A 10253-nucleotide genomic window follows, 5' to 3' on the forward strand; every position below is an offset into this window, starting at 1 on the left:
TTCCAAATAACTCTACGACATTACTGCACTTAAAAAAATTGCCATTAATTTTGAACAATGGGTTGTTTTATGTGCGTGACACCCTATCTTCAAATGCCAAGAATTATAAATAGCATTTCTATAATAATACAGAGATTATAGAACAGTTTTCTCATACACTATTCATTGATTTTCAAATAATTTTTAGGAGAGAGAAATGTTCCCTCATGAAATTATGTTATTGTTCTTGAGTCTGTTCTGTGATTCCAACAATAAAACAGAGTCAAAATGGTGTTATTATGGACAGAAAAAGACAGGAGATCCTGAAGTCCCAATCACTTGGCCTTGCTCCTACCCCCTTCAGTGAATTCTGAGATGCTTCCAGTAAACCCTAGCACTCTGTGGAACCCAGTTTAAATGGCATTAACGACGTAACAAGGCTTTATTTATTTATTTATTTATTTATTAAAATATGGAACGCTTCACGAATTTGAGTGTCATCCTTGGGCAGGGGTCATGCTAATCTTCTCTGTATCGTTCCAATTTTAGTATATGTGCTGTCGAATTGAGCAATGTAACAAGCCTTTAAAGATCTGATGCATTGAATATAACACTAAGAGAGATTAAACAAATTTCTCAAGGTCAGAGGATATGTATATAATGGACATAGGATAAACCCACATATTCAGACACTAACTTTCATATCATTCCTAGTTCACCAAAGTCGGATATGAATATTTTTAGAGTCTACTGACCCATCCACTACAAAGTCACTCAACTCTACAGTAAATCTGTGAAATCACTTTCTCCTCCTCCTTCCATATTTGCTACCCTAGAGAGCTGTGTACTTTCATTGAGCAAGCCTTTTCGTCCTTCATTTCCATTCTAAATAAGTTATCCCTGCAAGAAAGCATTTGCCTAATTCTCCTTTATATCATGTCTCTCTCTAAGGCAAAAGACACAGAAGGTGACAACAAAACATTCATTAGTCATATTTTCTGTGCCAGTTTGAGAACTGGTTAAAAATCTCTACTCAAATGAAGCTCCCCTAACTTATTCTTTGGGGCCATTTGCACACAGATGCCATGGGTTCTTAGGCTTACAGGTTCCATGCTGCATGCAGGCAAGCTAGGTCTGTAGTTTCTCTTCTCTCTCATGGATAATTTTCTTCCCTAAAATTAACTATACACTAGCCTTGACTTATCAGGGGAAGCTGGTTTTCTTTAGAGAAGACTGAGTAGACAAAGAGCAAAGAAGACAAAGTAAAGAATACCTTTTTGCTTCATATGCAACTAATATCCTCTATTACATATTTTCCAATAACAACTTATACATTGATACTTTACAATCTTTGACACTTATAAATCTCCACATGGCATCTGCCATCTGCCTTCCATTGGTGACAATTTGAATGAGAAAGGGTAAATAGTTTAGACTCCTATTCAAGGTATCATCCTTATGATGACTTCACAAATAAAATCAAACGATTGTTGAAATATGTGCAGAAGTACCCTAACGTGAGCATTCTACCAGAAATTAATTTGCATTTTTCTTTACTGTTTTTAGCAAGACAGATTATCAGCAGTATCAAGTCAAAGGCAGGGACAGAATATGACCTTTAAAAAATATCTTTCTTGTTCTTTCAAGAAATATGTAAATGGTCTTTTATTGTAGTTGTGTAACTATAATGTTAGCAAGCCTAATATTTCCAGAATATATGTAAAACTGGTTGAAAGAAATATCCCCTTTTCTGCAAAGAATACATTGAATAATAGCTTCATTTGTCTCACAAAGAGAAAACAAACCCAGGTGTTAGGAAAGAATTATTTGATGGGAATAGCAGGCAGTTTGTGGGTCCATATACTGTAGTCGCATTCTCATTTCAGGTCATGCAACCAACTTATAACTACCAGCACCTGCAATTCCTTTCCTGGGTGGCTCTGGGAGCCTGTTCTACCATATGCATGGGAGAATGAATCATTACCCAGGAAAACCTTAACCTGTGGCTGACCAGAATTGGTAGACACATGTCTCCTTTGGTTCTTAAATTAGAAAACTCTGAAGCAAGACAATACTCTTTATGAGAGTTCTATAATAGAATTAAACTTTAGTTATCTAGAGGGTGGCATGCTTGGTAACACATCAGGTTTTAGCTTCCTCCATTTTCTCTTTCATTTTCCTACACTCCTACCAACGTTTCTTGGAATTACTTTTAAATATGCTAATTGCATTCAGGTCCTTTTTTGTTGTTGTTGTAGGGTCTCTTTCTGAGGCAATCTAAACTAAAACAGAGGTTAAAATGCTTCATAATCATTTTTAAAACTTGTGGGTTCTTAATCACCAGGGAAAAACAGGGAGCACTGGTAATTCTAGGTTGTATGAAGGAGGAGTCCTTGTTACTGAGGTCCAGAGTGGACCCTCAGAAATGGCTTTGTATTAATACCCTGACAGAGCAGTGGCTGGTAAGTAATGATGTCCATACATATATACGGCCCAGACATGTCAGGGAATGAAGTCCTATTGATTGGACTTAGAATGGGGAAATCAAATTGCTTGGAAAACAAGTGTAAACATTCTTTGCAGGACACTGGCAAGAGAGGTTCCAGAGGCTAAAGCAGGGGGTTCAACCCACTGCTATGAACTGGAACTTAAACTTTTAAAACACTGTTAGTCTAATGAGACAGCCCAGACCACATTGGCTTAAGGCAGATAGTAAGAGGGTAGGAAGCCCACCTAGTGGAGAGGCTTCTACCCGGGAAGACACTAATCTAACATTTCTTAATGTCATGGAATTGAAAGATTTTTCCTAGCTTTTGCTTTTAACACTAGACTTGCCAAACATCACATGTAAGCTCATATTCATCACACCAAGAGGACATGGTAGCTTGATCTATCTGAAGACACCTGAAGGGAGTTCATGTACCTCTGTATGCATGATGAAGAACGGGAAGGATAATAGAATTAGGACCTTCTCACTATTATAAGCACTCTGTGGATTGGGACTGGACATTCTTGATATGTACATAGGACAAGCCTGGCTCTCATGAAAGTCCTTCCATGCACTTTCCTGGCTCCAAATTCTAGAAGAACTCAACCAGTTATTGGTAATAAACATCTCTTTATTCCTTTGATCATTCCTCTGATAATAATGCCTATATCAAAATTATGTAGAGGAGTAACTATCGATCTATCTGAAGTTCCCCTCCTTATATTTATTTAAAATTTCTCATTTCATGGTTAAACCCTATCTGAAATAGTTTCCAACTACTTATATCAAGTATTTATTGAGCATTTACTATGTGTCAGTCACTACTTGTGCATGAGAGGGATAGCAACAAAAGTGGACAAGGCCCCTCAATTGATAGAGCTTATATTTCAGTGGTATAAACATTATCAGATACTTACTATTATAGCTAGTTAAGACAAAAGATTTTTTAAAAATGCATGAAATGACCAGTATTCAAGATAAATAAAACATCCTCTAGGTCTTTTTATTGTCAATCCTTTTGATAAATAAGGTACATATAAATTATTTGGTTTAAATTAATATAATTTTAAGCTTAACTGAATATCAAATGCCTTATTAGGTTATACAGTCATGACCTAACTCCTGTCAAAGAACATGATCCCCTTAAGCTCTATACCCTAGCTAATAAGAACCAATTCCAGGCCCTAGAACAATTTCTCTTTTATGCCTCTGTACTTCACAATTACCATTCCTTCTGTTTAAATGACTTCCCTTCAACTACTGTCTTCCTGGAAAATTACTGTTCAATTGTCAAGACTCCAAACAAAAATTACTTACTCGATTACTGCCCATATATATAGTTCTATTCTCTAGGCCCTCTGAGCACCTTCACATCCCTAATTCTGATGACATTGCTCAGGGCATATCTAAGCACTGCATATGCAATGGTCATTTGCAGTTATGTATACGCTTTTTTTTTTTTTTTTGAGACAGAAAGCACATGTGAGTGGGGGGAAAGGGCAAAGGAAGAGGGAGAGGAAGACAGAGAATCTTAAGCAGGCTCCCCACCCAGCACAGAGCCCAACATGGGTCTCCGTCTCACGACTTTGGGATCAAGAGTTGGACACTTAGGGGCGCCTGGGTGGCGCAGTCGGTTAAGCGTCCGACTTCAGCCAGGTCACGATCTCGCGGTCTGTGAGTTCGAGCCCCGCGTCAGGCTCTGGGCTCATGGCTCGGAGCCTGGAGCCTGTTTCCGATTCTGTGTCTCCCTCTCTCTCTGCCCCTCCCCCGTTCATGCTCTGTCTCTCTCTGTCCCCAAAATAAATTAAAAAAAAACGTTGAAAAAAAAAAAAAAAAGAGTTGGACACTTAACCAAGTGAGCCACCAAGGCTCATGTATAAGCTTTTGTTCATTATTGGACTGTGAATTCTTTAGATCAGGACATTTCAAAGTTTAACGTGTAATTTAGAATTATAAGAGAAACGTGTTATAATACAGATTCTACTTCAGTGGGTGGGGTCTGTGACTCTAAATTTCTAACAAGCTGCCAGGTGACCTTAATGTCTGATACTACTCATGCCTGAACCATACTTTGAATAGTGAAGCTTTAAATGTTACTTATTCTGTTTGGATTGTAACTTCCTGGCATGGAATTTGGCACTTTATAGGTACATCAGTGTTTATGTATAAATGGTTTGATTCACATGCTGTTATCCTTTCATATAACTCCAATACCAAATTGCAAAACTCCTTGGATGTCTTTATTTTCTCTGCAAGACTTCCTTGAATACTGTATGTACATGGGGCTTCCTATAATTAGAAATATATAAAATACGGTGGTGAAATTGTAGCTCAGCTTTGTAAGGTGACTGGTCAGAGCCGTAAATTAAAAGGTAAAATGTTTCTGACATATTTAACTTTTGAAGTACAGTAATATATTAAAGTAACACACTTCTATATCCAATGCCATAATTAAATTTTAACTCATAAAAAATAATCAACTCCCCACAGGAACAGAGCATTTTCAGTTAAAAAGCTACTTATCATTTCTACAGCCATACAATGTTGAATGTGCTGTTTGATCTTTTAACAATTTCATTTTAAAATATTCACAAAAGAGTGGTAATTAAATTACATGGCTGCCATGGTAACCACTGCATTAAATATGCTTAGACTCTGTGCCTTAGCATTTTGGTAGGGAAAAGGGTATTCTTATTCTGTGACAATTACAAACTATGGGTGTTTAGGTCAACCTCTGCCAGCCTTCCAGAAGAGGGTAGGGATATGTAACTAAAGTTAGATCAAGAATAGTGGGCACTACTCAGGTATAAAGGAATCCTATAGCCAAGTAGAAAGTCTAATGGACTAAGAATCAAGTCTCAGGCTAGTCGAGGTTCTGTTATTGACTAGCTATGTGTTCCTTACTTTGAGCTTACTTTGAGCTGCAGACTCCTCACATGTAAAATGAGAAGGTTGAATATGGAACCAGATGTTCTGGAATTCAACCTTGACTTTTCCAATTCTATGAGATCTTTATGATGTAATAAGCACTATATATTTTTACACACTTTATAGCATATAATTTCTGCATTAATGTCCCAGGGCTGATTAAAAAGTACTACAAACTGGGTAGCTAAAAACCATGGAAATTTTTCTCTCATAGTTGTGGAGATAAGAAGGCTAAAACTAAGATGCTGTCAGAGCAGTGATCCTTTGGAAGCCTCTAAAGGATGATGCATCCTTGCCTCTTTTAGCTCCTGGGAGCGCAACACTTTCCTTGGTTGTGGTAATGTAAGTTCAGTCTCTACTTGTCTTTGCATGGCCCTCTTTCCTTTGTGTCTCTGTGTGCCCCTCTTCTTATAAGGACATCAACCATAATGGCCCACCCTATTCCATCATAGCAAATTGTATCTAAAACAACTCTATTCCACATAAGGCAATTTTGAGGAAGACTTCAACATACTTTTAGAGGTACACAATTCAACCCATAGAAATTTCCTTTTGTGAAATCCAAATCATATTGTGTCTCTTTATTTTAAGCTATAATCTGGTTATAAACTGCAAAACAAAACCATGTAATTCTTTGTACACAGTCTTAGTCTCTACTGCATTGTATTGGGTAGGGGGATATATTCGGTGATCATACTGCAATACCATGACTTTAGCACTATATTTTTAAGTAAGTATACTTCCTCGGAGAAGAGAATAACAGAATTGCTCAATGTTTTGGGAGGATAAAACAGCTCTTTGCGATCCACTTCACAGTACTATTTTGGGCCATCTAGTCTCAAGACAGCTGAGATGCATAGTCCATGCAGTGTTGCCCAATCTCCACATAAAGCATCTGCTATATGGTCTCAACTTTTTGCTTTACTTTCTTATAATTGTGCAAGGCTGTCGGCCATGCCTAGAAGTAAACCATAGGTAAGGCAACTAATGCTTTCCAACAACAGGAATTGTGAGTCAGTGGATACATGTCTAAATGTCTATCTTCTGAAAAGACAACCAGAGCTAACAAACTCATCGATACACCATCCATTGTTTTTATTTTTCTTATTTCTTTTTCCTTCCCCATCTCCCACTGTCATCTCCCTTACATGAGTTACCAGGACCACTTCCAAAATAAACCACCTACATCCAAAGGTCCATCTGCATACTCACAGTCTGCTTTAGGGCACTCCAAGTAAAGACAGAGGAGCAAGTAGGCAAAAGAGTGGCCTGTGCAAAGACCCTTAGTTGTGAAAGTGAAAAATGTTGAGGGACTAAAGCAGTTAGGTGTGGATACAGCAGAGGCAAAAGAAAGAAGGTAATGAGAGGCAGGGTTATGAAGGTGTATATCTACTGCATGAGGGAGTTTTCACTCTGCTTTCATTTAAGGAACAATCATATATATTTTTATGCAGATGAGAGCATGATATAATTTGCGCTTGACAAGAATCACTCTGAGCAGACACGGGAGGGGAGACCAGTTGGGATACTCTTGCAAGAGTTCAGTAGAGAGACAATGAGGGTCCAAATGAAAATAATGATAACAAAGCCAAGACTGGGCATATAGAAAAAGGTCATACAAAACTAGTTTTGATTATATCAAATTTAGTGACTGCATACTTGTAAAAGGTGAGGAGAAAGGAATAGGAGGGATTCCTAGGTTTCATTTGAATAAGTAGGCTGTGAATAAATGAGGAAGGACATGTTTGAAGGAGATACAGCATTGTCCAAATTAATATATAATATTTTAGTTTTTTTCTTAAACTTTAATGTGTATATAAACCACCTGAGGATCTTATTAAAATGTAGACGAGGGCCTGCACTTCAAATAAGCCCCCAGGGATAAGAGATGCTACTGCTGGTACTCAGCACACGGGGTAGAACAGTAAACCAAAGTGAAGAGAACAGGTATGAGCTAAAGACTCTGTCGGTAAGATTCTAACCCAGTTCTAGCTTGAGCATTTGCCAAAAGCCTCCATGCCTCTTAATTTTGTTTCCTTGCAGCAACAACCTAATAGGTTTACTCTCCCATAAAACAGCTCCCAATCACTTTGCTAGCCCTTTTTCACTCATACCTTTTCAACAGCACATGTCTCTTAATTGTGCTGCCAATATTCCAATCACTTTTATCCCGGTAACCGTCTCCTAACCCTACCGACCTCTGATGATTCAGTGACATCAACCACTGCGCTTTTTTATTTATGCCAGTTTGGGTCCTTTCTATCCTTTCCCAGTTTGGAGGACTTGCCACTACTTATGGTCTTTTATTTAAATTCTCAGGCTTTCCTACTCTTTCTATATTAGTGTGTTGGTATAAACTGGGTTCAGTAGATTTCCCACTACTTTACACATTGGCTTTTACTTCAACTTCCTCTGCCTCTCCTTGTTCATAGAGGAAATGTTTAATGTGTACAATTTCTCCCATTTAAGAGTAATTAAAATATATCTGCCTAATTTGCTATAAAACTCAGGTCATAAAATCCTATGCTCATAATGCTTTCAAGAAGCGGAGTCAAAGGAAGCTTATAGAATCAAACCATTAATAAAAGGGAACAGACTTTCACATCTCTCCCTTCTCTCTTTTGCTATATTCATTAAATAGGGACATGTACAATGAGATTCATTTCTCCTGAAGAGAAAAAAATATGAGCTTTTTCCAGTCTCATCTTAATATAATCCCCGGCTTTGGGTTCCTCTCTTCTGTATTTAAGAATATCATGGTACGTTCCTCAAAATTTGGTGCAGTGGTTCTCAAATGTGAGTAGTATATCTTACCCAGGGAATGTTTAAGAATGTATATGAGAATAGGGAGGAGGCAAGATGGCAGAACAGCATGGAAGGTTTTGTGTGTCTCACGTCCATGAAATAAAGCCAGACCAACACTAAACCATCCTACACACCTAGAAAACTGATTGGAGCATTAACACAACAATCTGCACAACCTGAACCACAGAAATCAGCAGGTACACAGTGCAGAGAGCTGAACTTGGGGAGCAAGAAGCCACGAAAGGTGTAGGGAACTGCTTTTGCGGGCAGAGAGAGGATGGAGACTGGGGAGGCGGGTAGAATATGGGAAAATCACCCCCCCCCAAAAAAAAACAGCTGGAAAGAAAGTGGAAAATTGGAAATAGCCACAGGGACTAAACTAAAAAGGGAGAAAGGAGAAAAGAGGGTTTAAATTCCATTAAGAATGTAAATAAGGGGAGCACAAAGGCTGCAACTCCACAGCTTGATACCTGGCAGTGCTCTGGTGGGAAGGGCAAATCCCCAGGAACAGAGTGGGGTCCAGGAGGTTCTCGGGTCACACAGGGAAAAGCGGGTCCACTGTGGGAAGAACATTTAGCAGAGACTATTGAAGCCACCTGGTCCCAGGAGACCCCAGAAGGCGGCCACATTCCCTGGTGCTGGGGCAAGGTCATTAAGGGTGAAGCCTGGTGCCAGATGTGTGTTGTGATTTTCCATAATCCCTGAGACGCTGCTGCAACATTATCTTGTAAACATTTTCTGCGATGGGCTGGCACCTGGCTGCAGTCTTGGGGCACCAGAAACAACAGGGTCCAGCGGGTGTACCTGGGTGCAGCCAATATTAGGCCATTGCTCATTTGGCCATTGCTTAGTGAGACTCTCCTCCAGAGGGGTGGAACGGGTCAAAGCTGCAGTCCTTTGGAAGTAAGGGGCTGGGGAAAACAGCCGCATCTGAGACAAAACTTGGGAGAGAGGTACTGCCTGGGGCCTGGTCACAGAGAGTGAAGAAGCAGGGAGTGGATGAGAGCTGAAGACAGAGGACAGGTGCATGATTGCTGATCTGGAAGAACAGACTGGGTGGCTGGGTGGCGCCATTTTCACGGCTCCTGCGCATGCACATACGACCTACTAGCCCCACAACAATCCACCCCCATAGGCTAGCAACACCATCTAGTGGAGAGCAGAACTGTTACAATGAGTGCCGCCCAACTGGGCCAACTTCGCTCTTCAAGAACACAAGTCTCACCACCGGCTTAATTTATGGACTATAAAGAGCTACACAGACTGACTTCTAGGGGAAAATGAAGCAATTTCAGTCCTACTTCAATTTGCTAGCAGGTTCATCTATTCAATTTTCTTTCTTTTGTTTTATTCTTTTTCCTTTTTCTCTTTTACAATTCTTTTCTTTTTCTTGAATACAGAAAGAAAAAAATTCATTTTTATTAAAAATATCTTTCTTTAATTTTTATTACTATATTTTTTAGCTCTGTGTAAATTTTTTCAAATTCTACTTTACTTCCATTGTTTTATTTTAGTCTACTTCAATGTACTCACCTTTTCAAATTTTCAAACAATTTCCTTTTTTTTTCTTTTTTTTTTCTTTTTTCTTTTTTGATTCTTTTTTTTTGAATACAGAAAAAGAACTTAATTTTTACTTTCAATTTCTATTAAAATATTTTTATTTAATTTTTATTACTATATTTTTTGCTGTTATGTAATTTTTTTCAAATTCTATTTTACTTCCATCATTTTATTTTAGTCTACTACACTATATTCACTTTTTCAAATTTTCAAATGATTTTTTATCTTTTTTCTTTTTTAATCTTTTTTTTCTTTTTCATTTATTTTCTTTTTTATTAAATACAGAAAACAAAAAAAATCATATTTATTTTTAATTTTTATTAAAAATATTTTTAATTTTTTTCCTACTATATTCTTTAGTTTTGTGTATATTTTTTCAAATTCTATTTTACCCCCATCATCTCATTTTAGTCTACTTCAGTGTATTCATTTTTTCAAAATCTCAACGGGGCGCCTGGGTGGCGCAGTCGGTTGGGCGTCCGACTTCAGCCAG

At 38.1% G+C, this 10253-nt stretch overlaps 1 long non-coding RNA gene and 1 other non-coding gene across 2 annotated transcripts in view; one reads left to right on the forward strand and one right to left on the reverse strand.

Moving 5' to 3' along the window:
- Nucleotides 1-445: 445 nt before the first annotated feature.
- On the reverse strand, nucleotides 446-552 carry LOC125916672 (U6 spliceosomal RNA). The gene has a single exon (XR_007455999.1). It is a non-coding gene; the product is annotated as a U6 spliceosomal RNA (small nuclear RNA).
- A 4985-nt stretch (nucleotides 553-5537) lies between these two features.
- Nucleotides 5538-10253, forward strand: part of LOC125916325 (uncharacterized) — a 32741-nt gene continuing 28025 nt past the window's right edge. Inside the window, exon 1 of the long non-coding RNA XR_007455870.1 lies at nucleotides 5538-5737. This is a non-coding gene — a long non-coding RNA (uncharacterized LOC125916325). The remainder of the gene's footprint in view (nucleotides 5738-10253) is intronic.

Source organism: Panthera uncia (genome assembly GCF_023721935.1).
Source record: "Panthera uncia isolate 11264 chromosome E2 unlocalized genomic scaffold, Puncia_PCG_1.0 HiC_scaffold_20, whole genome shotgun sequence".
In the NCBI taxonomy this organism is placed as follows: domain Eukaryota; kingdom Metazoa; phylum Chordata; class Mammalia; order Carnivora; family Felidae; genus Panthera; species Panthera uncia.